The 14603-nt window shown below is 43.5% G+C and overlaps 1 long non-coding RNA gene across 3 annotated transcripts in view; it reads right to left on the bottom strand.

The window, feature by feature from the left end:
* LOC138930542 (uncharacterized) overlaps nt 1–13539 on the bottom strand; it is a 154567-nt gene extending 141028 nt beyond the window's left edge. The window contains exons 1-3 of one of the 3 annotated variants that reach the window (XR_011446222.1): nt 13091–13526; nt 9274–9431; nt 7690–8531 (exon numbers count right to left, since the gene is read on the bottom strand). This is a non-coding gene — a long non-coding RNA (uncharacterized lncRNA). Of the gene's footprint in view, nt 1–7689; nt 8532–9273; nt 9432–13090 lie in introns of those variants that run through there. The other 2 variants (XR_011446221.1, XR_011446220.1) reach the window with 2 other exon arrangements.
* Between the last annotated feature and the right edge of the window lie 1064 nt (nt 13540–14603).

The following is a 14603-nucleotide window of genomic DNA, read 5'->3' as shown; positions in this document are numbered from 1 at the left end:
TCACAATAGAATCAACTTTGTGTGCCCTACAACTGGTATCTCACATATCCAGTTTTCACTTCAGACAACATAGGCTAAATCCCCACTGCAGGTGCACTTTAGAGAATCCATGATAAATCAGTGCTTCATTTAAAAAAATTTTAATAGGAGGATAATTGCTTTACAATGCTGTGTTGATTTCTGCCATTCACCAATGTGAATCACCAATAAATATACATACATCCCCTCCTCTTGAGCCTCCCTCACAACCCTCTAAGTTGTCACAGAGCACTGGGTTGAGCTCCACATGTTATACAGCAACTTCCAACTAGCTAGCTTATTTTATGTATGGTAATGTATATATTCAACAGTATTTTATCAATGCATTCCACCCTCTCCTTCCCCTGCTGTGTCCACAAGTATGTTCTGTAAGTCTGCGTCTCTATTCCTGCCCTACAAATAGGTTCATCAGAACTATATAGTAGATTTTATACATATGCATTAATATGTGATATTTCTTTTTCTATTTCTGACTTACTTCACTCTGTGTAACAGGCTCTAGGTTCATCCACCTCACTAGAACTGAATCAAGCTTGCTCCTTTTTATGTCTGAGTAATAGTCCATTGTACATATGTACCACAACTTCTTTATCCATTCATCTAGGAATGTACATCTGTCAATGTACATCTAGGTTGATTCCATGTCCTGGCAATTGCCATTGTAAATAGTGCTGCAATGAACATTGGGGTACATGTGTCTTTTTGAATCATGGCTTATGCAGCTCAATATCAGAAAAACAAACAACCCAATCAAAAAGTGGGCAGAAGACTTAAACACATACTTCTCCAAAGAAGACACCCAGACAGCCAATAAACACACGGAAAAATGCTTAACACTGTTCATTATTAGAGAAATGCAAATCAAAACTACAGTGATGTATCATCTCACTCCAATCAGAATGGCCATCATAAAAAAAAAATCTATAAACAATAAATGCTACAGAGGATGTGGAGGAAAGGGAGCCCTCCTGTACTGTTAGTGGTAATGTAAACTGGCATAGCCACTATGGAGAACAGTATAGAGATTCTTCTCAAAACATTAGGAATAAACTACCATGTGACCCAGTAATCCCACTACGGGGCACATACCCTGCCTGAGTGCTTCATTTTTATAAAATAATATATATGTGTTGTTGTTGTCATTTAGCTGCTAAGTCACGTCCAACTCTTTTGTGATCCCCATAGACTGTAGACTGCCAGGCTCCTCTATCCATGGGATTTCCCAGGCAAGAATACTGGAGTGGGTTGCTATTTCAATTTCCAGGGGATCTTCCCAACCCAGGGATCGAACCTGGGTCTCCGGTATTGCAGGCAGATTCTTTACCATCTGAGCCACCATGGAGGCCCACATATATATGTGTGTGTGTGTGTGTGTGTGTGTGTGTGTGTGTGTGTGTGTGTGTGTGTGTGTAGTTGCATAGAAAAAAAGACTCTAAGTCTATATACCAATTAACCATGATTAACATAAATGTTGAGATTACCAATGGCTTTTGTTTCTCTAATACTTTTATTTTCCTCTGAATGTTGAAAAATGACATCTATTTTTTTTGACATCTATTTTTAAATAGAAAAAAAATCACTTTGATGTAAACTTTGCTTAGGGCATCTGATAATTGACAATGCAGTCTACTAGACATATTAAACAACCATATGTATAAAATTTCCATGTTCTAGCCTTTGATTAGCTTATATCATTCAAAGTTAAACTATCTGGACTACATTAACTTAGCACTTATAAAAAAACTTACATTGAGATATAATTTAATGTTTGCCCTATTCCTTTACAGAGGGTTAATAGAGAAATGCCAAATATGATTCTTTCTTCTATGAAACCAAGATTACAATTGGTGTCTTTGTACCACCCAAAATGTACTTTATGCAAACATCCCATCATTAATACCATTTGACTAAGTAGGAGGTAGATGAAATTGTCCATTTCTCTTGCCAACCAATGGAAAGCTTCTCTTTTTTCTTTTCAGGAAGCATACATCAACTTAGAAATGTGAATACTGTAATGTACCAACCTTTGTGCATGCTCAGTCACTCAATTGTATCTGACTCTCTGAGACAAGATGAACTGTAGCCCACCAGGACCCTCTGTCCATGGAATTTTCCAGGCAAGAACACTGGAGTGGGTTGCCATTTCCTTCTCTAAGGGATCTTCCTGACCCAGGGATGGAACCCGCATCTCTTGCACAGCCTGCATTGACAGGTGGATTCTTTACTACTGAGCCACCTGGGAAGCCCCATGATACCAAATCAGGCGTTAAAAATATCTGCCCATTCTACTTTGGTCAGATGGCCTCCATTTTTTGTTTCAGCTTTTAAAAAGTTATCTTGCAACTATTCTTTCCTATATGCTGTGATGTGCTGGGTTTAGTCACTCAGCGGTGTCCGACTCTTTGTGACCCCATGGACTGTTGCCTGCCAGGTGCCTTTGTCCATGGGGATTCTCCGGGCAAGAATATTGGAGTAGGTTCCCATGCCCTCCTCCAGGGGATCTTCCCAACCCAGGGATTGAACCCAGGTCTCTCACACTGCAGGTGGATTCTTTCCCATCTGAGTCAACAGGGAAGCCCAAGAATACTGGAGTTTGTAGCCTATCATTTCCCCAGGGGATCTTCCTGACCCAGGAATCAAACCAGGGTCTCCTGTATTGCAGGTGGGTTCCTTACCAGCTGATCTACCAGGGAATCCCATTCTTTCATATAGAACCTATATCTAATCTTTTTAGAAGTAGCAGGCTATAAATCTTAAATGAGTAAAACACTTTTTGCAAAGACCTTGTGACAACGATAAAAGTCCAGGTGTGCTCCAAATATCTAAAGACAGAGCCTTGGTTTCCCTGATGGCTCAGACACTAACGAATGTGCCTGCAATTCAGGAGACAGGTTCAATCCCTGGGTCAGAAGATTCCCCCGGAGGAGGAAATGGCAACCCACTCCAGTATTCTTGCCTGGAGAATCCCATGGACAGAAGAGCCTGGTAGACTACAGTCTATGGGGTAGCAAAGAGTTGGACATGACTGAGCGACTAACACATTCACCTTCATTTTTCTGGTTTCCCTTGCCCTCCCCCCCTGCACAACCCCTTTTTCTCCCATCCTTTAGTTTGCTGTCCAGAAGGGAAGAATTCCTCTCAGAGAGTAGAGAATCTTTAGTTCAGAGAGAGCATGAATAACTCAACCAACACCACACAGTGAGCAACAGAACTGACCAGAAGCTAGGTCTCCTGACTTAGAGCACAGTTCACTCTCCATTAGACTATGAAGGCATTCCAATCCTCCTGATAAGTCAGGGAAATCTAAGAATCACAGACATAAAGGCACATATTTTTAACCTTCCTCACAAATTTCCTCTGGCTTAGCTTATTTAGGTTCCAGAATAACTTTAGTCCTAGACTCTACCTTTTAACTCCCAAATAGTATACTGCCTGTCTTTGGAATTCTGAGTACAAAGTTCTTTATTCATTTACTCAGATCATCTCACATGTTGAGTGGCTGCCATGTGCAAAGCTGTGCATGCCATGCTAAGTCACTTCAGTTGTGTTCAACTCTTTGGGACCCCATGGACTGTATTCCATCAGGACCCTCTGTCCATGGGATTCGCCAGGGAAGAATACAGGAGTAGGTTGCTATTTCCTTCTCCACATGTGCAAAGCACTGGGCTTCTATTCAAGAGAAGGCACTGGCTTCCTCAAAGAACTGCTAGACACAAACTGGTGTTGTGAACAGAACAGCGGATCTGGAGACCTGGGTTTTCATTCTGGTGCTGCCCTGGATTTGCTGTCCAGCTTTGTACAAAGTCACTTGACCCCACTCAGTTTCAAGTTTCGCATCTGAAAATTAAGGTGATAATATCATTTGGCCTGTAGGAGAGTTACTCTAATTGCTCTGTGTGCATATGTTAGTCACTCAGTCGTGTCTGACTCTGCAACCCCATGGACTGTAGCCTGCCAGGTTCCCCTGTCCATGGAATTCTCCAAGCAAGAATACTGCAGTGGGTTGACATTCCCTTCTCCGGGGAATCTTCCTTACCCGAGGATCAAACCCGGGTCTCCTGCCCTAGAGGCAGATTCTTTACTCTCTGAGCCACCAGGGAAGCTACCACTCATTAAAAACCATGTGCCAGCCACTGTCACAAAGCCCTCTGTGTGCACGATATCATCAAGTCTTTAGATGACCATGTTTACGATCAATACACTATTACTTCCCCTACTGTACTGATAAGAGCACTAAAGCTGGAGAGATTAAGCAATATTCCCAAAGTAAGTAAGAAAGCCATGGATCTGGGGTTTGGATCAAAGTGGACTCCAGAGTTTCCATAGCCAACACCACTGGTCCCCCCCAACATAAAAAATAATTAAGAATATACCTTGAAAGGCATTAAGCTAATTTTAAAGCATTCTCATTTACTCTACTTCTACCTATCTGAACTTCTAAGATGTGAATAGGTCTATTCTTCTGCTCATTTCTTTGCCTTGTCAAATAATCAGCTCAAATGTCCAAGTGATAACCTGGAGGTAGAGGACTCAAGCCCTTCTGGTTGACTTTCACAATAAAGAGGCTCTGGGTAGGCTCCATAAGACCATGCTTCCTGTGTCTCAAAATTTCACTATCTTCTTCCTTGTCTTTAATCTTTTGGGGACTCATCCTTCCTGGGAAATTCAGAGGCCCATTTTCAGCCAGATACAAATGTTAGAAGCTTTTCTCCAAAGCAGAAAAATGAGTGAGAATCTAGTCCCTTGGAAGATCCAGCTAACCCACCTTATAAAGCAGGCACAGAAGCCATGAAATGCACCAACCATTTCTCTCCCAAGGACTTTTGCCAGCCTTGGCACAGGCTGGTTCATTTGAAATATATAATTAAATATTCTTAACAACTTAATTCTTCCATCTCACTTTGATCAATAGTTCATAACCTAAGTCAGATGTGCCAAAAGAAGCAAACTCTTCAGCTTATTTTGTCCTATATTTGCGTGAATATTATGCACTGAATGTTACGCTTCTTTGAACTTCAAAAGAACTTCCTGGCCTCTTTTGACTACAACTTTAACAATTGAGCATAATGCAGTTACAGAAAGATATTTTCCCAGCTAAAGATCTCCAACCTCGCTGCTTTTGGACAGTAACAAACTTTTACATAAGCCATAAATGGCTCATTCATCCACTGTGATGGCACTGTCCATAGTTCCTGGGTTCCTGAGCTGGTTTTCCCTCCTGTGAGAGCAAGGTAACTCTGGCTAATTAGCTACTAGCAAGTGGCAGCACCCACTTCTACTTTTCCTTGTGCAAATAGCTTTCTGCTATGAAAGCATTTCCTCCAGACCTCCTCAGATTCTACACCAGTTGAGTGAGTGTCTTTGACCATAATAGCATCGCCCTTCGTTCCATCCTGATGCCTAAAATGGGAGAGCAAACAGGCTACAGAGCATCTGCCTTGACCAACATGCTTATACTCAAACCAGCCCATGAATGAGAAAAAACCTTGGCTTCCTTGGGTAAAACAGTACCAGGCAGCAAGCAGCGGACATGAAACTCTATGATCCTTACACATTTCTTGAAGTTTTTTTGTTATTTTTTCCCCTCATTTTGCTTCTTCCAGTCCCATACCTACTCTTCTCTAGAACTCAACAGCACAATATGGGAAACCTGATTTCCTTTTACTTCAAAGGACTTTTTCCTGTTGTCAAAGTAATATTTGCCAATTGTGAAATCTTTGGAATAAATAGAAGTATAAAAATGAACAAAAATAACAGTCATGAAACTACTACCCAGAGATAAAAAATCAGTTCCCTCTTGCACACCATGTGTGTGCCTGCATGCTCAGTTGCGTCTGACTCTTTGCGACCCCATCGACTGCAGTCTGCCAGGCTGGCTCCTCTGTCCATGGGATTTTCCAGGCAAGAATACTGGAATGGGGTTGCCATGCCCTTCTCCAGGGGATATTCCCGACCCAGGGATCAAACCTTTTTCTCCTTCATTGGCAGGTGGATTCTTTACCATTGAGCCACCTGGGAAGCCCCACTGCACACCAAGCATGAATATAAATTTCAGATAGAAGAGAGAACTGTGGGTAAAACCCCAAATTATGGAAGCAGTAGATAAAAGTATAAGCATATGGAGTAGGAAAGATCTTCCTAGGAATAAGAAGAAATCCACAAGCCATAAAGGAAATAAATGACAGATCTGACTATACAAAATTTTAAAACTTCTATATGGGAAAATATGGCTTATACAAAGTTTGAATGAAATGGCAGACTGGGAAAACAATATGTGAAATACAAAAGGTCAATAACAACATTTGAAATAACAAAATGTTAATAAATAAGCTTTTGCAAATCAATAAGACAAGCAATCCAACTGAAAAAGAGCCAATTCACTGGAGAAATACAATTCAATTAGAAGTAATTGAAAGTATACTCCAGTAACAGGAAAATCTCACAGCACAACTGAAACATGATTTCCTCTAGTAAACTAGCCCATGAATACAGTGATTAATAATACTTTTAGTGAAGGAATTAGAAATGGACATGCATACATATATGGTGGAAATATAAACTGATACTTTTTTTGGAAGGACAATTTGACAGTTTTTGCCAAGATTAAAACTGAACATACACTTTGACCTGACAATTACTCACAAATACTTGCTTAAGTGCTTTCAGGGATTCATTAATGGCTTACTTATAGTAATAACAAAAACTGGAAACAATCTATCTACAAATAGGGACTATCTAAACAAACCATAGCACACTCATATACCTGGGTACTATGTAGGCATTAGAGTGAATATGGTACTGTTACACCAAAATGTTCTGACATGGAAGGATGTCCTGGACACACTGCTGAATAAAGCAAGTTATAAGGAAAAATATATATATAATATCCAATTTTCATAAAAGAAAAAATCCCTATAGATATGTATATTTTGATAACACAGAGAGAAAACAGCATGGAAGAAACAGAAAACTATTATTAAGAGAATAATAGAAAACTATTATTAATAGTATAATAGAAAACTATTATTAATAGTAACAGTCATCCCTGAGGTGTGGGAATGGGAGAGAAACAGGTTCTTTATGAAGTTCAGATACTTTCACATCATTTTGTATAGTGAGTAGTATTCATTTCATAATTTAAAAATTTCAAAATAAGCTAATATATGCATTTTCCAGGGCTATCACTTTCAATAAGGAGTGTTTGGTAGCATGAGAGTACATTACAAGGATCATTTATGCAACCATTTCCTACTGCTTCTAATGTCTTGTAGAGCTGCAATATAAATCTCTGTGCATGCAGTGTGTGTATGTGTGTGTGAGTGTGTTTGTGTGCCAAGGCAACACACCTAAGGCACAGACTTGTAGAGTTTCTTTTTGGAAGAGATAACTTGGCACATATCTTTGAGACAGTTAGCTTGGGTCAGGCCCCAAAGAATGATGCTGAGGGCTCATTTAGGGAATGACGATGACCTAAGCCTCATTATCTGACTATAAGCTGGAAACACTAGCCCAGAACTGGTCCCTTAGGCCATCTGTTACATAATCATTTTGACACCAGTTGAATATCCAAAGGGCTTGGGACAGACTCACAGGCAGTAGGAAATGTTAGAGAGTGATAGTCTGGGGTCTGTCAATCATTTTTCAATCACATTTTTTCTTTGGTTTGTCAGTTAAGCTCTAATTGTCTATTTCTATGGACAATACCACTCAGTTCTTCATTAATATGGAAGGCTTCCCAGAGAAGATGGTCTCCTAAGAGTTGCAAGCTTCCCCATGCTGCCACAAGGCCATAAGGGAAGTTTCTCCCTAAGAAACAAAGGAGTTTCAAGTCCAGCTGCTTGTGAGCTTAGCTGAGAATGGACTGGACTTTTCTCTCACATCCACTGAAACCAAGGCAAACTTCTGGAAGCCGAGGGTTCTGAGGTAGATTACGTATTCAAGCAGGAGAAGAAGGTCGGTTGAAGACTACAAGAGAAGAGGCTGATTTAAGCTCTCTTGCTCCTACTGTGTCCTGCTCAAACTTCTGTTTTTGTGTCTCGATCATATGAGAGATCACCATGGATCACTCATGTTTAAAAGCCTAATCAAAAGCCCCATTTCTCTCAGGAAGGAGACTCATTTTACTATGAAAACCACAGTGAAGCAGAACGACAGGTAAAAGATTCAGCACTGTTCTCCCTAACAGAGAGCCTCATGCCCAATATATTTAACTTAAGCTGATAAAGGAGATACGTGTTGAAGTGATGGGCTTCAGATGCTGTTTCAGCTCCTACCAGGCATATTTGCACAGTTCCTTCTCATGAATAAGTTCAGTGGAGCAGAGAATGCCATCTTGGACCAGTTCCACTTTGTGCTTCTTTTGATGCAGCCATAAAGGGGAACTAGAGAGAGGGCTTTTCCTTCAAATGCAGAGCCAGGGTCCACCTTGGAGGTGGCTGCAAATGGCCCAAAGAAGGCGAGGCTCACAGTGGGCGAAGGCAGGCAGACAGCTCCTAACAAGAGCAAAGATGTCAATGGATTTATTAAAGAGCAAAGATTTATGAGTATAAATCTCCCAAATGTGGCTGCAAGGAGGGTTAATTACCCCCCTTTTCCTGCCACTCAGCTTTCTCCAATGTGTCAGCCCATGACACGGATTGCTGACTTTCTAGAAATACTCCCTGGATTTGCAGGAATGTTCCGTTCAACAAATGGCATCCAATTTGCTCACGGTCCCTGGAATCTCAATTTCCTCAAAGGATTTTTCATCTCAATCCAGTTCGTGTGAAGGTTTTTTCCCTTCTTCATTTTTTGGCAGAAGGGAATAGACAGAGCCTGCTTAACTTTTTTTTTTTCTTTTTCTTTTCTGTGCTATTCTTTATCATAAAGTGAAAACCTTTCCAGAGGAGTCTGAAATTTGGGAAAAAATCCAGCTCATCTGTCAGATATTTCTAGAATTACGTAAAATGGAATGAGATTTGTACAGTTTAGAATAGGAAATGGAAAATAACTAATGTGTCATGTGTTCTATGAGATGAAAACTATATGATAATCAGAAAAACAGCCCCAAATTCATCGGCCTGATTCAAAGCTCTCCTTCTTTTATCAACGCACACATAAAGCAGTAACATTCACTTTCTTAGATTCGTGGCAGGGCCACATTTGGGCTAACTCGCAATCTCTTCAGATTATAAGCATATTCTCAAAGAAATGACAAGAAAGTATCTTGTTTTTTTTAAAACTCAAGACACTTACATTTTACTTGCTCTGTTCTGCTTCCTTCTAGGAAAAGAAAGAACAGCAACAAGGAGAAGATGTATCTCATGCCTCCCATGCCGCCCATCTTTCACTTTTTTCTCATTCCGGCCAGTGCAAAAGGCAGCTTGAAACTTTCAGGGCCCAGTGTACTCAAGCTGGTGGGAAGCAAGCAGACAAAAAGACTTAGAACAGATCTACTGGAACTGATGGACAGGGAGGCCTGGCGTGCTGTGATTCGTGGGGTCGCAAGGAGTTGGACACGACTGAGCGACTGAACTGAACTGAACTGGAACTGATAGAGACCTCTTATCTCAGGCTTCTAACCTACTGGAGGGTGGGAAGGGCTGGGGGAATTTACATAAGTGTAATAAGCACTGTTTTCCTGCAAAGAAAGAGAACTTTCCTCTCCTGCCTCGCAAAGACTGTGGGGGAAAATTTAAGTGGACAAACATACATTCCTATCCAACGCTAAGGCTAAATCCTTACAGGCAAGTCATAGGAAAGAAAAAATAAATTTTGAAATCCTCATTTCTAAGGGAATTAAAGTTGATTTCTCAAGAGAGTTTCTTTGGGAGAAAAGGGAAACTGGGGTTTTAAAACCGGCCATTTTGGCAAACAAGATAAAAATAATAGGCAGTGACCCAAACAATTTCTGAAACGAAAGTCAACTGATCTTAGCTTCAAGAATACCATTATTTTTAATCCTTCAAGGATGGGGCAAGCGTTGATCAGTGTTTTGTGTCTCTTATGAGATCTATAAGGATTTTCAGTGTGGCTACTTATGTTGGAAAAGAGATGTGACTAGCAAATGGATGTGATGTAAGCACCTGAATGGTTCAGACATACTCCTCTCACATGAAGTCCCTTGTGAAATGGAAATTTTAAATGGACCATTTAAGGAATATTGGGCAAACTTAAGTAGAGAATATGTTCACATTGCATCACCATGCAGAAGACCACCCCCAAAGCACCTACCATTCTTAAAAATAGGAGAACTGCATTTCCAGTCTCAGGAGTGGAAAGCTTTCTGAGGCTTAGAACACAGAAGGTTTGCTATAGATTATATCCAGCCACAGGTCATTTCCATCGACTTTAGAGCTGGCAAAACTCTTCCAATGGGGGATTTGAAAATATTTAAATAATTCAAGAAACACCATATTTCAGTCTGGGATTAACATTGGATGGGAAGTGAGTTCAACAATCTTTTCAGCAGGTCCAACCTAAATATTGAGTATAGAGAGTGGGATGGAATACAAGATGATCATTTGGGAGAACTGAATTGTCTTTGGGCCATGATGTGAATGCCACCACTCTTACTTTAAATATTATGAAGTTGGCCAGATAATTTAAAATCCATGGTTTCAAATTAAGAGTATGTAACCAAAGCAGAACTGGTCATAGAGAATAATTTATGCTATCAGCCAGGATTTGCAGCACTGGTTTGCCTCTCTACCTCCTTCCTGTTCCTTAGACGACGACTAAATTTTCCTGGGACATGTTCATAGTCTTCAAAAGACCTGGGTTCTGATGATGAGATCCCTTCTGGGAGCTTCTGGCCCTCCTTCAATCACTCAGAATGTCCAGCTCTGTCCTCTGAGAGTTACCAGGTTCCCTCAAAGCAAATCATTTCCATGAACAGCTTTAACACAGCAACTCACCCCAGTGAGGTTCTTCCCGAGCCTTCTTTAATAAGCTTATCCCCCAAGCCTCCAAAGGAGAAAGATATTTTTAAAACCACTGAAATCCAGTTTATCATAATCACATATGGCTCTCAGGGGGGATTTTTGAAGCCGTGGTTTTTGGGTCTCCCCATGCAAGAACCAACTGGATTGTTTTTCTTGTACAATGGTTGGGTGATTTGGTGAACAGTAGCATTTCCTCATAACTCAAGCTGGCAAGAAAACGGCTCTTAGGTTTTGGTTTTTGTTTGTTTGTGTTTGTTTGTTTGTTTTGCTTTTCTTGGGTCTCAACTAATGGTATGAGCAAAGAGAAAAGTTGGTGACTAGAGAGCAATTAATCTCTTTTGGCGTTCCTGTCATCTGTGTGGCCTCCCTGGCTGGGATGAAGAACATCAGAAAATGAATCTCTTTATAAATAATCACTTTTGATTTACAAGATCCTGAAGTCCTGCCTTCATGTTCTGTATGGAGCTATAAACCTAGAAGAGTTCCCTCCCCAGGTCTCTGTTCAATTTCTCTGTATCCCTTTAACTTTTTCCTTTTGGGGGAGGAGAACGGTTCAAGACATTTGTTGGGGCTGCAGCAATAAACACGAGTGAGCATTGCTCAGCAAACATGCCGACTCTTACACTTGCAAAGAGCCAAACTGTCCTTAATTTTTCAAATTATACTTTGACCCAGTTAACTGGAGTTATTTCGGCATTAACTCTCTGTCTGCTTCACACAGGCCATTGTGCCATTGAACTTGCACTGGCTCTTTTACAGGTTACTTAGAAATGTAGCCATTGACATATTTGGGGGAAAGCCAGGCCCCAACAAGAAAACAACAAAGAAAACAAAAATTCTGAGACCAACGCTGCCGAGCTGGGGAGGCTGAGTGGGCTTTACAGGAGTCTAAGACACATGTAAGACCCTAAAGAAATGTACCCATTAAGGTGCCTTTGTGAAACAAGCTTTCCCCAAGTTCATTTGCAATGAGCGAGGGGACCAAGGGCTCCTTGCCTGGCTGTGACTGCAAGGGATCTGGGCGGCCAAGTGTCAAGGCTCTGTCCGTTCTCAGAAGAGGTCTCCTGGGTAGAATAGAATCAGAGACATTCCCAAAGGAGGGCTAAAGGATGGGCAACTCAGCCAGCTCTTCATGCCCCACAGTGTTCCTTTAATCCTTCCTAGAGGCTTCACTACCCTTGTAATCTTACATTCACTATTGTCTGTGGGACAGCCCCCAGGGTAACAATTCTCTTTTGGACAAACAGTAAGAAGACACTGGAGTCGCAGGCCAGAGTCCATCAGCTAAAATCCTCTCCCCAGTCTACCACCCAACAAGAAAACTCTCCATTCACTGGCAGTGGGCTGGCCCTGAAAAATGGCAGCTTCAGGCCAGGGTGTCTCTGGTCTGAGTTGAGATGCCTCCATCTCTGCTCTGAGGGGCAAACAATGCCTGGAGTTTGGTTTGCAAAACACCGTGCTATCTATCATTTCCTTTTGATTTCCCACAACAACTCCACCTTCAAAATGGGCATCCTGGAGCCCAGAGAACTCAACTGCCCATTCTCATAAAGTTAGTGGCAGGGCCGGCAGGAACTAGAAGGCAGGCTTTCCAGGCCCTGAGTTCTGGCAATACCGCGTTGCACCCCGAGCTTAGTGGCTCCAACTCTGACCCCAGTGGTCCGGGCCAGAAAATGTGGCAGATGTCCACAAGGAGGACAGAGGAGCCTCCAGCCCCTTCTGCTCTGTTTCGTTAACTTGAGTATGTCTGAAGCACCTACTGGTCCAGGGCACTTGGGCAAGCAAGCAAAAAAGACTCAGGCGATCACTAAGGGGACCGCAGAACCTGTTAGATGGCTACCCAAGGGGCCTCCCCGCAGCTCCAGAGCCTGGAACTACTCAGGCCAAGTGGGAGTACCGAGTTCGAATCCGGAGGGAGCCGACACCCCCCCCCCCCAACCCACCCACCCACCTACCTTGGTGCAGCGCCCTGGGCCTCACCTCCAGCCCGAACAAGGGCAGCTGGAGCAGGGAGTCGGCCGGGGTGGCAGGTTCAGGGAAGTTTGGGATGCCCTGGGGGAAGACGGCCCACCTGTGCAAAGGCTGGAAAGGAAGAGAGGGAAAGCAGGCGCCCGGCACCGCTCACTGACCTGGCCACCGGCCTCCTCCGTGGTCCACGCGTGCAGCCGCTCCGAGCTCCCCGGGGCGCTCCTCCGAGGTCTGGGATTCGCAGGTTGTGGCGAGAGCTAGAGTGCGTGCGAGGGGGGAGGGGGGACTCGAAAGTGGGTGGGAGGAAAAACATCACCGCCCTCACACCACGAGGGAGCAGCGGTTCTCTCGGCTCCAGGCGGCAGAGCCAAGGCGCGGGTGCGGCGGCCCGGGGCCACCTGCCCGCCCGCCGCCCGCTCCCCACTTGGCCCGCGAGGCCGGCGCCTCGGCGCGGGCGGGAAGTCCGCGACCACGCAAGCCGCTGCAAGCCCGCACCCCCTCGCCTCCGCGACACCGCCGCTTTCTCCCCTATCCCCCGACCCGAAAGTTAAGAAATCGGGAGAAAGTGTAAGGCTCAGCCGGCGACTTTCCCGTCACGCAGCGCCCCCACGCCCCGCCCCGCTCCGCTCCTCTGGCTAAGCCAGCGTTGGGGTCTTAAAGGGACCGCACATCCCCTCTGGCCCCTCCTCCCGCTCCGCGCTGGAGACGCCTAGGAGCTCCCCGCCGCTTGCTCACGGCCTGATGACACTGGCTACCCCTCCGACTTCCCTGCTGGAAGCCCTCAGCCCCTCTCTTCTGACACCACGGCCAGACCACGGGACGCGGGATGAATTGGCCTCGAAAACGATGCCCTATAGCAGGCTGCTGATCGTTTCGGGGTGTATCCCAAATCCACATCGCGGCTCATAAAGTGACAAAACGTTGGTGCCCTTCAAGGCAGGGTGGCGATGAGTGTGTGTCTGTGGGGGGACAGGATACGACTTAGAAATCTGCTTTTGTCCACCAAGAGAGTTCCTAAGACCCAGGGAAAGGGTCTCCAGTAATCGTTAGGTGTCTTGAAGAAAACTTGGGAGTGGCTCACCAAGAACCCATCCGTGAAATCGCAATATCACTGCTGACCTTTTGGTGAACCCGAGATGGATTAGTCCAAATTTGAGTTTATTCCATGAGCAAGAGTTACAAATTATCAGAATTCTCTTAGGGCCCGAAAGTGGTGTCTTGACAGACAGTACCCATTTATATTTTGAGCTCCTAAATTTAAAGGAGAGCTGCAGGATTTTTTCAAGGTGGAACTGCCTTACATTGATACTCTTAACATCAACATGCCACTTTATGGCTAACAGAGTACTTTCCTATGCATCATCATTACTTTTTAAATTCTCACAACAAACGGAATGGTCTGTCCATGCCCTCAAGTGTTGGAGTTGGCCAGGAACTTCTGGACCATTCATCTCAACCTCTTCCTGCCACAGAAGAAACTGATGGTGGAGGGAGCCGGAGACATGATGTATGGAAGGCTGCTCTAGATAGATTTGACCTTCCAGTTAAGATTTCCTGCCTTTCAACCCACTGCTCTCTGGCTGTTATGGCCAGTCTATAGATGAGGAAGCTGATGCTCAGAGCAATTGTGCTTGCCAAAACCATATCATATATCACGAAGAGAGAACAAAGGAG

Source organism: Ovis canadensis, chromosome X (assembly GCF_042477335.2).
Source record: "Ovis canadensis isolate MfBH-ARS-UI-01 breed Bighorn chromosome X, ARS-UI_OviCan_v2, whole genome shotgun sequence".
NCBI lineage: Eukaryota > Metazoa > Chordata > Mammalia > Artiodactyla > Bovidae > Ovis > Ovis canadensis.
Note: the sequence above shows the minus strand (reverse complement) of the source record. Positions and strands in the feature narration are given on the sequence as shown.